A 19,364-nucleotide genomic window follows, 5' to 3' on the forward strand; every position below is an offset into this window, starting at 1 on the left:
TTCGCCAGTGCGAAAAGATCACACGTGCGAACTCCGGCGACACTGGTGACAGAACGCGCACGGTTGTCACTTTTTTTTGCACGAACCAAACAAAAATGGCAACTAAAATAGGTTGTCACACGGTGTGATAACCCATCAGACCTCGTTCCGCGAAACTTTGTTTCTGTGGCGAGAAGCGCCGTGCCCGGCCGCAGGCCTGCTATATAACGTGGGCTGTGTCTTTCTTTGGCGTTCAGTGCTCGGGATGATACACTTCGGTGACTGACTGCTCATTCTCCTCGCTTCCTACACTACGCCACAGCCGGCATACGGCTTACGCGAGTCTCAGCTGTGCGTGACGTCACGGGAGGCCCATTGGCCCAATGACAAAAGCGCAACGCCCACCGAGGAAACAATCGAGAGTGCTCGCCATGCGCATTGGCTACTTTTGACTGTGGCTGTCAACTGTTCGCATGTTCTGTAGCAAGGAGTTGTATACATTAGAAAAATCGGGAGTATGGATTTCTGTGCGGCCGTCTTAGTACTCCCGAAGAGACTGAAAGTTTTTCTTAGATTTGGGAGTGTCAGAGATCTAAATCTGCTTATGATATTGTCATCACGATTGTCATGCGCTCAACTGATGTGTTTGTTTAGATTTCGTGAATGGTAAGTACAATTGCTAATACTGTAACTTTTTTGTGCCCAATTTGTTTGTTATAAAACATCCTTTTTAAAAACGAAATAATGCTTTGCGTGTGTGCCTTTCGTAAAACCTGTTACAGTTCGTTTTAGTTGAAGAAAGTGTGCGTATTTATCTTTGTTGAAGAAAGCGTGCAGTGCAATCGGTACGTCTTGCATATTATGAATGTTCTGTCAGATGTCTTTCAACCGTTAATACGTTAGTAGAAAATGAATCAAATTGAAAGAGGAATGAATCTGTAATTTCAAAGATCATTTTAGGATATTCTTGACAATTTCTTTTATTGGTTGCAATATAGATTTGCAGGTACTCTGACAACAATTACGCGAAATTTCAATTGCAACCAATAAAATTTTCAGTCACAAGAGGAAATTAACATGCTCTGAAGTTATATAAAGTTTGTGGGTCTAAAGCTGAACATATTATTTAATAATTATCACTGCATCGTAACGTAGTGTGTCGCAAAAAATGTGTACGGTAGAATGCTTTCAGCTGAACTCTGTTGCTTTGGTTGTGCTTGCATATTTGATTTGTAGTGCAGCCTAAGGTCTAAGATGAGTTGAAACGCGATCATTTGGCTGAATGTTGGCGAAACCAATTAACTTGAATGCTAAATAAAAGCTGTGGTCAGTGATTGACCTCAGCGTAGGCTAGTGTTTATGTTCGCGCCATCCTAACGCTAGTTAGGCCATACTTATTTTAGTTACTCGTCTTAGGGAGATTATTATACTGTATAGCTACCTGTACTTTGTAAAGCCCTATTTCCCATTTCTCTCGTGCGCGACTCCTGCTTGCAGTCTATGGAATGTCCAGTAGGTAGGTGGAATGAAGTAAATGAGCAGCGCAGTTCATGTATGTGTGCATGCGGTGGCATTTAGAATAATCATAACGGAGTGCGTTTCCAAGGAATTGTTTTAAATTTCTCCTCCTGTATTTTATTTTCCTCTTTCAGGCAAATGAAGGCGCCGATGATACGATGAGCATGATTGGCTGACGATCGATTTTCCGAATTCACAAAATCGGAACATTCCCCAGCAAGCATGTTTAAATGGTGAATTAACAGGTGGTGACTTGCACCGAGAAGGACCATAGACCCGTAAGTATATAGAAAGATCAAATCTTGTTTCGGGGCTCAAGAGAGAATTTGGGTGTTGTAGGCCTGTATTAATAGATTGACCAGGTACACTGAAACGAGGACTAGAATTCTGGATCACACTAAGATATTTTCTATAGTGCATGAGGATACTGAGTTTAATAATCAACAATATAGATTTCTTGAGATTCTCTTCATTACACAATAATGGTTCAGGTATTATCAGCATCCGAAAATACGCTAATCGTGTAATATCGGCCGGAAAGGGGGAGAAGGGCACTCAAAGAACTTAAATTTCAGAACATTAAACGTAACAACATTCAAAAACTGGTGCAGTGTGAAGAGAGTGAGATTAGTGGGGGATCGAAACGGGGAAATAAGAATGATTAAGACGGCGAAATGCGATCAAAAGCTCGGCACTGAAAGTGAGCAAGGTCTTTTTTTCGCAATGGATGTAGCGAAAACCCACCAAGCAGTGGGATCTAATACTTTAGAAAAAAAGGAAAAAGATTCCGATCCGTTATGTTGAGTGCGACCATTCAACATGGCGACTATGACGTCATACTTTCGCGCGTTCTGAAAAACAAATATTGTAGTTTAATCGCCGTGCGGTGTATTTGTTGAAGTACATTGCAATGGGCCCATCTCGGCTACTTTTGAGAAGTACTTACTTAAAGTTCACTCGACTGGCCAATTTCGGCTTCAGATACCCAAGCGTTGTGTCGGAGACATGGTCATAGTTTCTATGACCACTGTTACCACTGTATTCAGTAATATTCTTTTTAAGTTTGACGATTGCACGTATATGTACCATATCCGCTGCATAATAATCTGATTTATTGATTATCGTGAGTAGAACAATACAAAATGCGTGAAACTAAATTACACATCTAATTTCCTTGGCAGTCTGTACAGTTCTAGGCTAGTGTATAGCACTTTTTTGTGTGTTTTTGACTTGTTTTTCAGTTTAGGTGGAAGTAGTGACTGGATCTAGTTTCGTGGTCATGTATTGAGCTGTTTGCAGGCAGCAGATGAATATTTGGGACTAGTGCAGCAGGGGATACAACCCGTCGGCTTTGGACAATGTCACAAGTGGCCAATCGAGAAGCGATTCTTCTTAGTGTTGTAGCTCCCTTCAGTGGCTGATAAGTGTTTCTTGGCTTTTTAAAAAAAAAATCTCACGAGATAGAATAAAAAGATCAACTTTATTAAGCAATCAGTAAAAAAAAACGAAACTGAAACATAACGGCAAAAGCGAAAATGGTAAACTGCTCTCTGGTGACTTGTGACGTCATTGTCCAAAGCCGACGGGTTGTATCCCCTGCTGCACTAGACCCGAATATTTTTTTATGTATGTTAAGAGTATAGAAAATGTATTCAGATGGATGGTCAGAATTTCCGGCTTTTTGTATAAGTCAGTACAATGGACCCTATTGCTACTACTATTTTCTGTGTGTTATTTTCTGTATTTTGAAGACACTTGGCATGTTTGCATCACTTCTTCCCCAGAATATGATTCCATAAATGAGGATTGGATGCATATGTCCAAAGTCACTCACTTTGAGACATGGTGCAAGTATTCACAAAGTGTAACATGCTGTGAATAGATTGTCAATTTTTTGACATGTTCTATCCTTTTCAGCTGAACCTACATTCAACCCCCAAGACTGTGGTGTCAGTTACACATTCTGATGCATTATCATTAATTTTTAATTTAGCTTCATTGTTTTTTATTCAACTGAAGTACACACATTTAAAGTTACTTTTTTTCAATGACCAGTTATGAACATCGTGGAAGGCTGCATAAACTTTGTCAGGTGTTTGGAGTTCTAGCTCTGCTCACTATGTTCCTGTCATCAGCAAACAGTATTTTTTCTCCACATCTGACTCACTGTGGGCAATTGGTAATATAGGTAAGAAAAAAGATAGGGCCTAATACACTCCCCAGTGGGGCACCTGTGTTGATATATTTTGGATCTGATAGGTGTTTTACTAGAAATCCTTCCAAAGTATGATAGATCTCAACTCGTGGCACCAAGTTTTCTAGGCGTGACTTAAACCAGTTTTTAACCACACCCCTTATTCCTAATAACTCTAATTTATGCAAAGAAATTCAGTGCTTAGCTGTTTCAAATGCTTTCACATATGTCAATACATGAACCCCTACCTTTCATGGAGAGTGTGCTGTAGAAACAAGAAAGTTCATATGAGATAAAAGCTAAGCACAAAACTCCATTCACTTGATCATCATCCAATGCTTCAAGAATGACTTTTGTAAACTGTGCAATAGCATGTTATGTACCTCTCCTGGTCCTGGAATCATATTATTCATTAAAAAGGTTAAATTTATTTAAATATTGCATTAATGTATTTTCATTAGTTTTTCAACAGTTTTGGAAATGGACAGTAAAGAGATTGGTGTGTAGTTTTCTAAATTTTCCATTCCACCAATTTTAAGTATGGGTATTACTTTTTCTTGCATTAGGTACTCAGGAAAACAGATTGGAAGATCTGTTGACTATTTGTCAGTGTGGCTCTTATGGTATTTGCACATTTTTTAAGGACACAGCTTGTGATTTCATCTGGACCAGTTGAGATTTTATTTTTTACTTGTACAATTTTTAAAAAAATGCTGTATAAGTAAACATTCAAAAAGTTTGTGATTTCTTTTAGGTGGCTTATTTGACTGCGTTTGTTTTCAATTTGTGAATTAGTGTTTGTGCACAATGTTGCTGTCTTATGTTTGATAATGTTCTAGGCTGCTTTTCTTTTGTTCTGTACCTGTGATAGTATGTTATGGTTTGTAAGTCTTTTATCAGCTACCAGGACCTTTCTCTAAATTCTCCTATAGTATTTCTAAAATTGCAGAAAGGCTGGGGTCAATCTATTTTTGATAAGAGTGAGATACCTAAGAGTTTGATGCATTTTTTAGTCTCTGGTTGCCTATACAGGGTTAACAATAATGAAACTGACCAACTGCAGGGACAGATTCCTGACTGGAAGTTGAGGAAAAAAAGATCGTATGAACAAGTGTACAGAAATGCATTTTTGCCGTGGTATGTGGTGCTGATGAATGACAGTTCCTCTCACCACGTGCTGTGTGTTCCTTGTGTGTTGTAGGCTATGTGATTGACACTGCATACTGTAAGCAGCAGAATGGTCTGATATTCATGTTGGCAACAAACCGAGATGGTGTTTGTGTATGGCCAAGCATAGGGAAATCGTTGAGGCAGCACAGCTATACCAAAACAAGCGCCCTCATAGGCAACGACGACATAACCCATCATTTCAAGCCCTTTTTGGGTGTTTATTTGATCACGAGTCCTTTCAGAGTGACTTAACATGCAGGAAAGTGGTGGACTGTGCGTACACCAGATTTAGAACACTGGGTTCTACAGGATATTGAGACGAACATTTGGCCAGCCAGCATAGTGTAAGCCAAAGTACAATTGTGTGCATCCTGCATGACAACTGGTACTATCCCTATCATCTAAATCTCATGGAGACCACTCTGAACATCTAAAATTCTTGAAAAAGTAATGTATTGTACAGTAGCTTCACACTTTTGTGAAAATAGTTTTAACAAAATGTCAGTTTGGTTTCCAGAAAAGTTTTTCAACGGAAAATGTTATGTATACTTTCACTAATGAAATATTAAATGCTCTGAGTAGCCGGAAGTCACCCGTTGGGATTTTTTGTGATCTCTCAAAGGCTTTTGATAGTGGAATACTTCTAGATAAGCTCAAGTACTGTGGTATGAATGGGACAGCGCTCAAATGGTTTAAATCTTACCTAACTGGAAGAGTGCAGAAAGTTGAAATAAGCAATTCACATAATATGCAAAAAAAAAAAAAAAACTGGTGATTTCTCAATCTGGGGAACAATCAAGAATGGGGTGCCAGAAGGTTCGGTCTAAAATCCTTTGCTGTTCTTAAATATATATTTATGACTTGCCATTCTATAGTCACGAAGATGCAAAGGTGGTACTTTTTGCCGATGATAAAAGTATAGCTATCACACCCAACAGACAAGAATTAACTGATGAAATTGTAAATGATGTTTTTCAGAAAATCATTAAGTGGTTCTCTGCAAATGGGCTCTCATTAAACTTAGGCAAAACACAGTATATATAGTTCCACACAGTAAATGGAATGACACCATCAATAAATATAGACTTTGATCAGAAATCGGTAGCTAAGGTAGAATATTCAAAATTTCTAGGTGTATGCATTGATGAGGGGCTGAACTGGAAAAACACACTGAAGATCAGCTGAAACGTTTTGAGTTCAGCTACTTATGCTATCTGGGTCATTACAAATTTTGGTGATATACACATCAGTAAATAAGCTTACCACACCTATTTTCATTCTCTGCTTTTGTGTGGAATCATATTCTGGGGTAACTCATCATTGAGTAAAAGAGTGTTCATTGCACAAAAGCGTGTAATCAGAACAATTGCTGGAGTTCATCCAAGATCATCCTGCAGTCACTTATTTAAAGAGCTAGGGATCTTCACTGTAGTCTTACAATATATATATATAAAAAAACAAAGATGAGGTGACTTACCGAACAAAAGCGCTGGCAGGTCGATAGACACACAAACACAAACAGACACACAAAATTCAAGCTTTCGCAACAAACTGTTGCCTCATCAGGAAAGAGGGAAGGAGAGGGGAAGACGAAAGGAAGTGGGTTTTAAGGGAGAGGGTAAGGAGTCATTCCAATCCCGGGAGCGGAAAGACTTACCTTAGGGGGAAAAAAGGACAGGTATACACTCGCACACACGCACATATCCATCCACACATACAGACACATACAGTGGATGGATATGTGCGTGTGTGCGAGTGTATACCTGTCCTTTTTTCCCCCTAAGGTAAGTCTTTCCGCTCCCGGGATTGGAATGACTCCTTACCCTCTCCCTTAAAACCCACTTCCTTTCGTCTTCCCCTCTCCTTCTCTCCATGCCATTCAACTGCACTTCCAAGTCCTTTGCTGTCTCTGACAGAATTACAATGTCATCGGCGAACCTCAACGTTTTTATTTCTTCTCCATGGACCTTAATACCTACTCTGAATTTTTCTTTTGTTTCCTTTACTGCTTGCTCAATATACAGATTGAATAACATCGGGGAGAGGCTACAACCCTGTCTTACTCCCTTCCCAACCACTGCTTCCATTTCATGCCCCTAGACTCTTATAACTGCCGTTCGGTTTCTGTACAAATTGTAAATAGCCTTTCGCTCCCTGTATTTTACCCCTGCCACCTTTAGAATTTCAAAGAGAATATCCCAGTCAACATTGTCAAAAGCTTTCTCTAAGTCTACAAATGCTAGAAACATAGGTTTGCCTTTCCTTAATATTTCTTCTAAGATAAGTCGTAAGGTCAGTATTGCCTCACGTGTTCCAGTATTTCTATGAAATCCAAACTGATCTTCCCCGAGGTCGGCTTCTACTAGTTTTTCCATTTGTCTCTAAAGAATTCGTGTTAGTATTTTGCAGCAGTGGCTTATTAAACTGATAGTTCGGTAATTTTCATAGCAAACTTCCTGGCAGATTAAAATTGTGTGCCCGACCGAGACTCTAATTTGGGACCTTTGCCTTTCGCGGGCAAGTGCTCTACCAACTGAGCTACCGAAGCATGACTCACACCGGTACTCACAGCTTTACTTCTGCCAGTATCTCGTCTCCTACCTTCCAAACTTTACAGAAGCTCTCCTGCCTGGAAATTTTCACATCTGTCAACACCTGCTTTCTTTGGGATTGGAATTATTATATTCTTCTTGAAGTCTAAGGGTATTTCGCCTTGCTCACCAGATGGTAGAGTTTTGTCAGTACTGGCTCTCCCAAGGCCGTCATTAGTTCCAATGGAATGTTGTCTACTCTGGGGGCCTTGTTTCGACTCAGGTCTTTCAGTGCTCTGTCAAACTCTTCACGCAGTATCGTATCTCCCATTTCATCTTCATCTACATCCTCTTCCATTTCCATAATATTGTTCTCAAGTACATCGCCCTTGTACAGATCCTCTATATACACCTTCCACCTTTCTGCTTTCCCTTCTTTGCTTATAACTGGGTTGCCATCTGAGCTCTTGATGTTCATACAAGTGGTTCTCTTATCTTCAAAGGTCTCTTTAATTTTCCTGTAGGCAGTATTTATCTTAACCCTAGTGAGATAAGCCTCTACATCCTTCCATTTGTCCTCTAGCCATCCCTGCTTAGCCATTTTGCACTTCCTGTCGATCTCATTTTTGAGACGTTTGTATTCCTTTTTGCCTTCTTCATTTATTGCATTTTTATATTTTCTCCTTTCATCAATTAAATGCAATATTTCTTCTGTTACCCAAGGATTTTTACTAGCCCTCGTCTTTTTACCTATTTGATCCTCTGCTGCCTTCACTACTTCATCCCTCAAAGCTACCCATTCTTCTTCTACTGTACTTCTTTCCCCCATTCCTGTCAATTGTTCCCTTATGCTCTCCCTGAAACTCTGTACGACCTCTGGTTCTTCAGTTTATCCAGGTCCCATCTCCTTAAATTCCCACCTTTTTGCACTTTCTTCACTTTTAATCTACATGTCATAACCAATAGATTGTGGTCAGAGTCCACATCTGCCCCTGGAAATGTCTTACAATTTAAAACCTGGTTCCTAAATCTCTTATCTATCTGATACCTTTCAGTATCTCCAGGATTCTTCCATGTATACAACCTTCTTTCATGATTCTTAAACCAATTGTTAGCTATGATTATGTTGTGCTCTGTGCAAAATTCTACCAGGCGGCTTCCTCTTTCATTTCTTAGCCCCAATCCATATCCACCTACTACGTCTCCTTCTCTCCCTTTTCCTACTGTCGAATTCCAGTCACCCATGACTATTAAATTTTCGTCTCCCTTCACTATCTGAATAATTTCTTTTATTTCATCATACATTTCTTCAATTTCTTAGTCATCTGCAGAACTAGCTGGCGTATAAACTTGTACTACTGTAGTAGGTATGGGCTTCATATCTATCTTGGCCACAATAATGCATTCACTATGCTGTTTGTAGTAGCTTACCCGCATTCCTATTTTCCTATTCATTATTAAACCTACTCCTGCTTTACCCCTATTTGATTTTGTGTTTATAACCATGTAGTCACCTGACCAGAAGTCTTGTTCCTCCTGCCACCGAACTTCACTAATTCCTACTATATCTAACATTATCCTATCCAGTTCCCTTTTTAAATTTTCTAACCTACCTGCCCGATTAAGGGATCTGACATTCCACGCTCCGATCCGTAGAACGCCAGTTTTCTTTCTCCTGATAACGACATCCTCTTGAGTAGTCCCCGCCTGGAGATCCGAATGGGGGACTTTTTTACCTCCGGAATATTTTATCCAAGAGGACGCCATCATCAGTTATTCATACAGTAAAGCTGCACGCCCTCGGGAAAAATTGCGGCCCTAGTTTCCCCTTGCTTTCAGCCGTTCGCCAGTACTGACAGCAAGGCAGTTTTGGTTGTTGTTACAAGGCCAGATCAGTCAATCATGCAGACTGTTGCCCTTGCAACTACTGAAAAGGCTGCTGCCCCTCTTCAGGAACCATATGTTTGTCTGGCCTCTCAACAGATACCCCTCCGTTGTGGTTGTACCTACGGCTATCTGTATCGCTGAGGCATGCAAGCCTCCCCACCAACGGCAAGGTCCATGGTTCATGGGGGGGAAGATTTAGGTTGCTATAGTAAAGCATAAACGGGAGCTAGAACCTTACCAATATGCAGTTTATAGCACTGAAAATGTGAAAGAGTTCCTGGAATCCATACAAAATGAAACACTTGCTTGACACATCACAAAAGTGCTTCTTAACCAGTGACAGGCACTAGTAAACAGTGCTCGATTAATGTAGTGATGAAGACCTACAGCAGAACAAATTCCTGATGAAAGTGTGGACAAATATTGTAAATCATACAGGAGAAATCAAACTGAAGTGCTAAGAGCATCTGCAGTGAATGAAGAGAGCCTGTCAGAACCACAGGGAAAACCGAAACCAATCGGCAAGGAAACTGGTGTGTTTGTGGTTACATGTGCGAAAATACACTACACTGGTATTCCTGGCATCGTTAGTTTTATTGAAGATGGAGCAAGCATAAATACCATGATCCCATCTCTTAATAACTGGCCATGGCCCGTAGATAAAGATCTACTTTCTCGCAAATGGGATGATACAGTTGAAAAGCAAAAGAGTAATTTTGTCAGTCCTGGAGTTGCTTGATGCTGATGAATGTGTGCAAAATATTTTGCTAGGATCATCACTTACATTTTGACACAGTAACACACGTAATAAAAACATTGGCCTTTTCTTTGATAGCAAAATGACATTAAATTTTATTCGTGTTGCATACTTTTTTACATCTTGCTTAAAACAGTTCTCTCTAATGCTAAAAAGTACACAAATATTGCTTTATGATGGTCATATAAGGCAGCTCAATAAATTTTAAAGGGGGAGTATTGCGTCAAGCTGTCATTCGATCATAAGGTAGTGTTTAAGTTTAGTAGAGCAAAGCTACCTGCTCCAGGGGCTTCTTTGCTCCAATTTTTAAAACATTATAAAATTTCAAAAATTGTATGCTACTAGCTGGTTTTCACATTGTTTTAAAACAGACTATACTGATCAGCTAAAACATTATGATGACTGACCTACTATTGATATAAACCTGTCCCGGCGATAGGAGCTTCACCTGGCAAGGAATGACTTCTGATCAGACAAGTGCATGGTGCATGTAGTATCAGTGAGTGTGCTGTGTGTGGAATGGGGAAGGCATGTGATCTGAGATCGACTGAGAACAGACTGTGATGGCCTGGAGATTCAGGACAAGCATTTGGGAAACTGCACATCGTGTCAGGTGTTCAAGGAGTACTTGGGTGAGTGTCTTCAACATATGGTGAAACCAAGGTAAAACAACATTCAGACGTAGTGAGGTTAGGTAGTGACCCCTCGTTACAGTTGTTAGACCTGGTAGGCTGGACAGACTGGTAAAACAGGACAGGCAGCGAACTGTGGCAGAACTAATGTCAGACTTTAATGCTGGACTGATTACAAGTGCACTGAACACTCCTAACATGGGCCTCCACAGCTGATGACCCATGCATGTGCCAATGTTAGAACCATGACATTTGCAACTATGACTGAAATGGGCACCTGACCATCAGTGCTGGACTTCAGTGCAATGGCAGTGTGTCGCATGGTCTGATGAATCTCGATACCTTCATCACGTTGATGGGAGGGCACGAATCCATCATCTTCCAGGGGAACAGCTCCTTGGCACCTATACTGCAGGATGGAGACAAGCTGACAGCAGCTCCATTAAAAGCTCTGGGGAACATTCACGTTGGCATCGACAGGTCCACTGGAGCTCGTGCAAGGCATCACGTTGTCCTAGGAGTATCGTACACTGGTTGGTTCATGGCGATCGTATTTCCCGATTGTAGTGGCATTTTCCATCAAGATAATGCAGCATGTCACAAGGCTAGGAGTGTGATGGAGTGGTTCAAGGAACACAGTGGCAAGTTCCAATTGAAGTGCAGGCCTCCTAACTTGCCGGATCTGAACCCGATTGAACGTGTCTGGGATGTGATTCAATATGGCATCAGAGCTCAGTGCCTCCCTCCCTGGAATTTATGGGAGCAGATGTGATGCTGGCTCCCTCCAGTGACCTACCAAGGCCTCACTGCTTCCATGCCATAATGCATTGCTTCTGTTACCTGTGCCAAAAGTGAACATACTTGCTATTAGGAAGGTGTTAATAATGTTCTGGCTGATCAGGGCAGCATCATTTTCAAAAGTCATCTTAGAAAACTGCTGTGTATTACATTATTTTGTGTGGAAAACTGTCCAAAAGTCAGCAAAGTAACCCTGCTCTATGGTAGCTCAAAATATACATACACGCTGAATTTATAAGTGTATGAAATGTGCTCAGCATTTGCCTGAAATAATCTAGAAAAATCTGTCAGGGTGGCCAGACAGAGCAAACTTCATTCTACTGAATATCAGGTCAGTGCCGTAAATGCTGTGCTACCTCATTATATTTTTGATAATATACAGTTTGCACCAGGTAACAAATAATATAAAAGTAGTTTCACTTACGCACTATTCGTCCAAGAGACTCAAAGGGCCATAGACAAGGGTTCACAGGTAGATGCTGTGTTTCTTGACTTCTGCAAGGTGTTCGATACAGTTCCCCACAGTCGTTTAATGAACAAAGTAAGAGCATATGGACTACCAGACCAATTGTGTGATTGGATTGAGGAGTTCCTAGATAACAGGACGCAGCATGTCATTCTCAATGGAGAGAAGTCTTCCGAAGTAAGAGTGATTTCAGGTGTGCCGCGGGGGAGTGTCATAGGACTGTTGCTATTCACAATATACATAAATGACCTTGTGGATGACATCGGAAGTTCACTGAGGCTTTTTGCGGATGATGCTGTGGTGTATCGAGAGGTTGTAACAATGGAAAATTGTACTGAAATGCAGGAGGATCTGCAGCGAATTGACGCATGGTGCAGGGAATGGCAATTGAATCTCAATGTAGACAAGTGTAATGTGCTGCGAATACACAGAAAGATAGATCCTTTATCATTTAGCTACAAAATAGCAGGTCAGCAACTGGAAGCAGTTAATACTATAAATTATCTGGGAGTATGCATTAGGAGTGATTTAAAATGGAATGATCATATAATGTTGATCGTTGGTAAAGCAGATGCCAGACTGAGATTCATTGGAAGAATCCTAAGGAAATGCAATCCGAAAACAAAGGAAGTAGGTTACAGTACGCTTGTTCGCCCACTGCTTGAATACTGCTCAGCAGTGTGGGATCCGTACCAGATAGGGTTGATAGAAGATATAGAGAAGATCCAACGGAGAGCAGCGCGCATCGTTACAGGATCATTTAGTAATCGCGAAAGCGTTACGGAGATGATAGATAAACTCCAGTGGAAGACTCTGCAGGAGAGACGCTCAGTACCTCGGTACGGGCTTTTGTCAAAGTTTCGAGAACAAACCTTCACCGAAGAGTCAAGCAGTATATTGCTGCCTCCTACGTATATCTCGCGAAGAGACCATGAGGATAAAATCGGAGAGATTAGAGCCCACACAGAGGCATACCGACAATCCTTCTTTCCACGAACAATACGAGACTGGAATAGAAGGGAGAACTGATAGAGGTACTCAAGGTACCCTCCACCACACACCGTCAGGTGGCTAGCGGAGTATGGATGTAGATGTAGATGTAGAAGGACACCCACTGTTGAACCCTGGACCATAAACATGCTTCCCCTTGCACTCCTGCCAGACAGTTCAGAAGACTGTGACCCCAGCTTGTAAAGATGCTACTGTGCTCCTTGCATGTCTTCATGTTCTCCTTTGTCTATCTGAAAAAACCAAGTGAGCATCATTCTCTGGTGAGTGAACTGCTCAGTTCAGAAGAACAAGAAGGCACTACTATTGTGCACTGTAAAGTTTGGCACATTATTTTCTAATAAAAGCATTACATTGTTATGTATTGTAATGTGACATGTTGTTGACACTTTACATTATTAATCTCTACTGAGTCCACTAAGTCTTTAACTGTGTAGTGTATGTTCCTTATGAAATATTTTTAGCCGTTTTTAACATATCCTTGCATAGTTCATTATGCAGTTTTACTCCCCAATGAGAAATGCTGTTTTTAGTTTTTTCTTTGGTAAATGTAAATCCAAACTGTTTTGTTCTGCATTTATGTATAGAACTTTTATTGAATGACATACTTAGTAATGTTTTTCCTGGCGTGCACAGCAGATTGTTTGGCGCATTCTCTTAGTGAAGTAGGGATATCCAGTACTTCAAATAGTTCTTTACAGGGAGGCTGCCTATTACATCTAGTTTCTATTCATGTGACCTTTTTCCGCAATTTGGAAACTGTGCCCATGTTTCATACCTTTTATCTCTAGGAAAGAATCACATAGCTAAAAATTATATGTATTTAGGAACAGTATATCACTGCAAGACATTCTGTTACGAACTGATGATAGAATTCTGAGAGCATAACCAGTCTTCCCTGGAAAAGGTGCATAAGGTACATAGTTTGCATGTGTGCTGATGATAAATTTTTAGTAAAACAATTGTCAAATATGAAGCATATAAATATAGGTTTGCTTTACAGTAGTGTATTGAACCCAATTTGGCTTTCCAGGTAGTATAACACATGGAGTAAAGTTTCCCTCTGCTGATGACAGCAATGTTATAGTTGCTGATAAAACACCAGGACTCTTAGTACAGAAAGATTACAGATTACTAATGACATTCTTTTTGCCAGTATCTGTGTGTGTTCATTCCGTGTTAATTGGCAGTCCCATATTCATCCACAAAAACTTTTTTTTTAATGCAGTATGTAGATTTTTCAACAGACCTTGGTGTGACAGTGTATTTTCCATTTTTATGCTGAAGTGCGTGCTGTTTGTTTCCTTTAAGTTCAATGTCAATTTATTACATGCTGCCTAATTGTAAATTCACCATTGAGGGTTTCATTTGCTTTCTGTAATAATAGGAGTCCTGGTATTTTATTCAGCAACTATAACATTGTCATCAGCAAAGGGAAATTTTACTCCATGCCTTATACTACCTGGAGAGTCAGTGATAAATATTAATAACAGAATTGGGTTCAATACACCACTCTAAGGCACACCTATACTTATTTCATATGACAATTGTTTTACTAAAAATTTGTCATCAGCACACATGTGAACTCTGTGTACCTTATGCACCTTCTTTTTTAGGTAAGACTGGAACCACCTGTTTGCTGTTCCTCTTACACTTAGTGCTTCTAGTTTGTTTAGTAGTATTTTGCAGTCAAGTGTCAAAAGCCTTGGACAAGTCTAATAATATGCCTGTAACATAGTCATCCTTGTCGAGAGTCTTAAGTACCACTTTTGTGAACTCCTTGATTCCTAATATTGTACTTCTCCCACTTCAGAAAGCAAACTTTGGGAAGGTTGTATTTATTCATGTAACTCACTAGGTTATCGTTCACGATGATTCTGTTATTGTTGGAGCACTCTCGTTAGTGTAGCTCGTGGTGGGGTAGTTTTCTGTACTCTCCAGATGCTCTTTCTTTAAGAGTACAACTTACAGATGCTTTAGGTACTCTGGAAAAATAGTGAACAAAAGAACTCCTTTATTATATTTGTTAGTGGGGTCTCTATGGTGCCTATGAATGCCATCAGACCAGACACTGGAAACTCATCTATATTTGCTGACTTCCCATTTTATTTTATTTCATGTCCATATTGTCTTCCTGGCTTCAAGCTCTGTCATGGGAAACAATGGTGTACATGCTGTGTAATTCATTGTGGATACTATGTGTTTCAGGAAGATTTTGTTGCAATTTCTCCTCAATGCCAGAGAAATAGTCATTTATAAAACGTCAGCTCCTGAGGATTTTTTGTTACTGTACTCCCATCTTTGATTTGTATGTTTGACATTTGTCTGTATTTTCGTGTTATATTTTCACATGCCGTACTACTTTTTTATTTTTTAAATGCATATTATTTTATAATTGATGAATATTTTTTATGGCACCCAGCATTTTTTCATTCCTCTGATAGTAATCTAGGAAGTGTGGGTTTATATAGTGCTCTTGTAAACATTCGAGAAATTCAAGTATTTGTGAGAACTTTCTACTGCCTACAGCTATCCATCTTTTTTCATTACCTGCTCCTGTTGGAATGGCTACTTTTGAAAATCTCTCTTCTACACAATATGCAGTATTTAGAGAAATTGTCATTTATATTCTTTTCCATACACATTGCATCCTAGGTTTGATTGGCCAGCGTCGTATAAAATTATGCAGATTTTGCATTCTGAGATCTTCCTGTAGGCCTGCACTTCTGTGAGTTTCATCAAGCGTGTCTGTGGCTTTATTATATGGCAGCAATGATCAGAAAAACCAAAATCTTTTATAAATGCTTAATTATTTTCCCTGTCGATATCTGTAAGAATGTGACCTAAGGCTGATGCTCAACTTCTTGATTTGTCACACCAGAAGTGTTCAAAGTGTTTACAAAGTTATTACTTAATTCACCCTCAACACCTGTTAGTATTCTTGTCTCCACATATTCTTACATTAATTTTGGGGGCTGTGACTCTCCAGCACATATTTTAATTTGTTGAACAATATGTCCTCATTACCACTATGTGAGTGGCACATGCACAAAATGATTATGTTGGATGTCTAGCTTTGCCAATTCAGTGGCACCTATTTAAATTGTTTATTACACTAATTATGATCAGATTTTCTCTACTTTTAAAATGTGTGCCACCTCTGATATAAATACATGACCCCCACCCTTTGAGGTAATTCTACAGTGGTATCCTGCACATTTATATCATGACAGCACCATAATATGGTTGTATTTCAATATCTCTATGCCAGTGCTCCATGCTTCCTTATTCTCCTGACTTGCCTCCCTCCTTCCTCTAACTTTCTCCAACACTGCCTTATTCTGTTTTAGTGATGGGCTAGTCTTTGTTGTGACATTTTGTGTATACTAGCTATCTAGTTTGCTGTTGAAATAATTTGACCTAGCATGTTCCAACAGTACAGTCATTAGTGCATGGACTCAAAATAACATTCTTACAGTGGGTTTCTGTGCCATGAATACTGTGATTGTGCGGGGAATTGCTGCAGTAAATTATGTGACATAAATGAATGAATGGAAGTGTACTGTGTAAGCTAATTTCCTGATGCCAAAATCAGCAGTTACACATAGAGCAGATGTTGCTATACTCAAACATTGGAAAAGATCTATATCCTGAATTAAAATTGTGATTTTTGTTTCGCATGCGTGTGCGTTTTTCCTCCCCCCCCCCCCTGTTCTACTGACGAAAGCTGTGTGTGTGTGTCTATTAACCTTTTCCTATCTGTAACTTTATATGTATTTTTTATGGTTGTAGCAATCTGTCTTCATGTTTCTACATTGTTGAAAGTCCTACCTGGAGTTTCCATTGTTTGACACATTTATGCAACATATTTTCATACTTACAAACTCACTCATCGAAACCTACAGGGTACATCCTCTTGACCTAGAATCATGAAATGTGGGAAGAAGAAAGGTTTCACACAAACAAAAGAAAAATCCAAAAGTGTTAATTTGTGATTATATCATAAAAAAGAATTTTGTCATTTGTAATCAGACTTCAAACATGGAGCAAAAAACATTTTTGAAAGTCTTGAAATTCCATGGGGGTGATATGTTACCAGTACGTGTCGATAATAGGTAGAAATAAAGATGGATAAACTGTCTATATACATAATTTTGTATGGAACTCAGTATGTGAGTCCTACTCGCTCCTGGCCAATTTTTTCTGAGTTAAGATCATGTGCTGAAGACCAATCAGTAACACTTTTAATACCTCACTTACTATTGCTCCTTTAATTGCAGCCCTGCTGCACTTGATTGATAGTTGAATCATCAGCAAAGAACATTATTTCCATTTTATTAGTGTAAGAATGTGTAGCAAGGTGTTTGTGTGCTTTCTTTAACGCTCTATTATTGACGTTTGTCTGAACGGCACTTTGAGGTCAGTTTATTTGCACAATAGTTGTTCACAGGGATGTCATTAGTCCACTCAAGTTTCGTTTCCACTATGGGAGCATGAGCCAAGTTCGGAAGCTGAACATTTTGTTCCTGATAGCGTTTATTATAGCACGTCATTCTTTACCAGTTACAATGTAGGGAAAAATCTATTCAGATCGACTTTCCCACTTACATATGGTACATAATTTACCAGTACACTACAGTGGGCAGACATAGCGTGTGGTCATTACCATGTAGGTGATAGAAAGATTAACATAGTTTTATTAAATTTGTTTACAATTATGGAATCTTTCTGATGTTAGCCGTATTGGCCATGAAGATATTACCTATTGGTGACGTGAAAATCTGCACCGACCCAGGACTCGAACCAGGATTTCCTGTTCATTTGCAAGTGGTCGCCTTAATCACTCTGGCTATCAGAGCACACTTTTAGGACTGACCTAAACTTTCATATGTCATACCATTTACAATCCATTGCTCGCAACATTATTTATATTATTACCACAGGGTTTTACAGTGAATACATTTCTCCCCTTAAGTATTTAGATCTTCATTTTGCCCATCGAGGTTTGCAGTACTTGCTTTTAACAGTGTATGAAGAAACAGACATCAGTGACAATCTTGCAGCTGTAATAAATTTATCAAATCTATCCATAATTGCAGAATCTGACACTAGCTGCAGTCGGTATGAAGTTACTAAGTATTGGTGAGACAGGTAACAGAAGTTTGGGATGGTCCAGAAGTGCACTCAGATAGTCAAAGATGTTAAGGCAACTGCTTGCAACAAGCAGGAAATCTTGGTTTGGATCCCAGTCTGGTACAAATTTTTGTGTCACCAGTAGGTAATACCTTCATAATGTACACAGGTAATATCAGAAAGATTCTAAAACTGTGAATAAATTTCATATTTTGTGCAGCTGCAAGATCACCAACGTCTGTATCGTCAGACACTGTTAAAAATAACATATCTTTGCTTTCACAGAATATTCCATTGGTATGTGGAGGAAGAGACACTTCAAAAGCTGAAATAAACAATATTGATGTTGCAGGATAATTACACTATCAGATGGGGCCCCATGTTATGTGCAGGTAGGAATTCACAGGTACTTCCAACAAAAAATCCAAAAAATACACACCAGCACTCTGTAGTAGCAATACTGTTGTTCAGATTCTGTTAAAAAGTAAATACAATAGTCCACCCTTACAACAGAGTCTAATATAGGGTTTCCTGCAATTTGTGTGGCAAATTACACTTAAACTAATTGCATAGGGCTGTAACCACTAGATTGACTTTATTTATTTCAAGTTACTGCTACCAGTCACTTTTTAGTTTATTTTATGTTTAATCTAACATAATGCAATGCATTTCGAACATGTTCTGTTCATTTTCAAGCGTTAATAAATACATACATACATAGAGAAATGTTACTTAAAAATAGTCTTAAACTAGATTAGTCTAGAACACTTTGTCCATTGTTTAATTTTTTAATGTAGCTGCTGGTGTGGCATTTGGGGGGAAAAGGGGGGGGGGGACAGTGTATATCTAGAAATCAAAATAAGTGATGTCTTCTGCTGGTTTTCTTCTTTGTTGTTGACTATGTGTATTACAGCCTGTATTGGATGTAGATAGATTTGCTTCAGCTATGTGTTACGAAAATAGTGTGAAAGACTATGAAATTTAAGTGACCAACTGTCATATAAAAACCTTTCACACTATTTTCGTAACACATGACTAAAGCAAATCTATCTACATCCAATAGAGACTGTAATACACATGGTCAACAACAAAGAAGAAAGCCAGCAGAAAACATCATGGATTTCATTTTCTAGATATACACTTCCCCCCAAATGCCCCACCAGCAGCTACATTAAAAAATTAAAAAACAATGGACAAAGTTTTCTAGACGAATCTAGTTTGACTGTTTATTTTTAAGTAACATTTCTTGTATGTTTATGTATGTATGTATGTATGTATGTACGTATGTATG

The 19,364-nt window shown here is 39.2% G+C and overlaps 1 long non-coding RNA gene across 1 annotated transcript in view; it reads left to right on the forward strand.

Annotated features, from left to right (window-relative positions):
* Positions 1 to 496: 496 nt before the first annotated feature.
* Positions 497 to 19,364, forward strand: part of LOC126428454 (uncharacterized) — a 59,207-nt gene continuing 40,339 nt past the window's right edge. The window contains exons 1-2 of the long non-coding RNA XR_007576836.1: positions 497 to 645; positions 1,632 to 1,775. This is a non-coding gene — a long non-coding RNA (uncharacterized LOC126428454). The remainder of the gene's footprint in view (positions 646 to 1,631; positions 1,776 to 19,364) is intronic.

The sequence above is a fragment of the Schistocerca serialis genome, chromosome 12 (assembly GCF_023864345.2).
Source record: "Schistocerca serialis cubense isolate TAMUIC-IGC-003099 chromosome 12, iqSchSeri2.2, whole genome shotgun sequence".
In the NCBI taxonomy this organism is placed as follows: Eukaryota; Metazoa; Arthropoda; class Insecta; order Orthoptera; family Acrididae; genus Schistocerca; species Schistocerca serialis.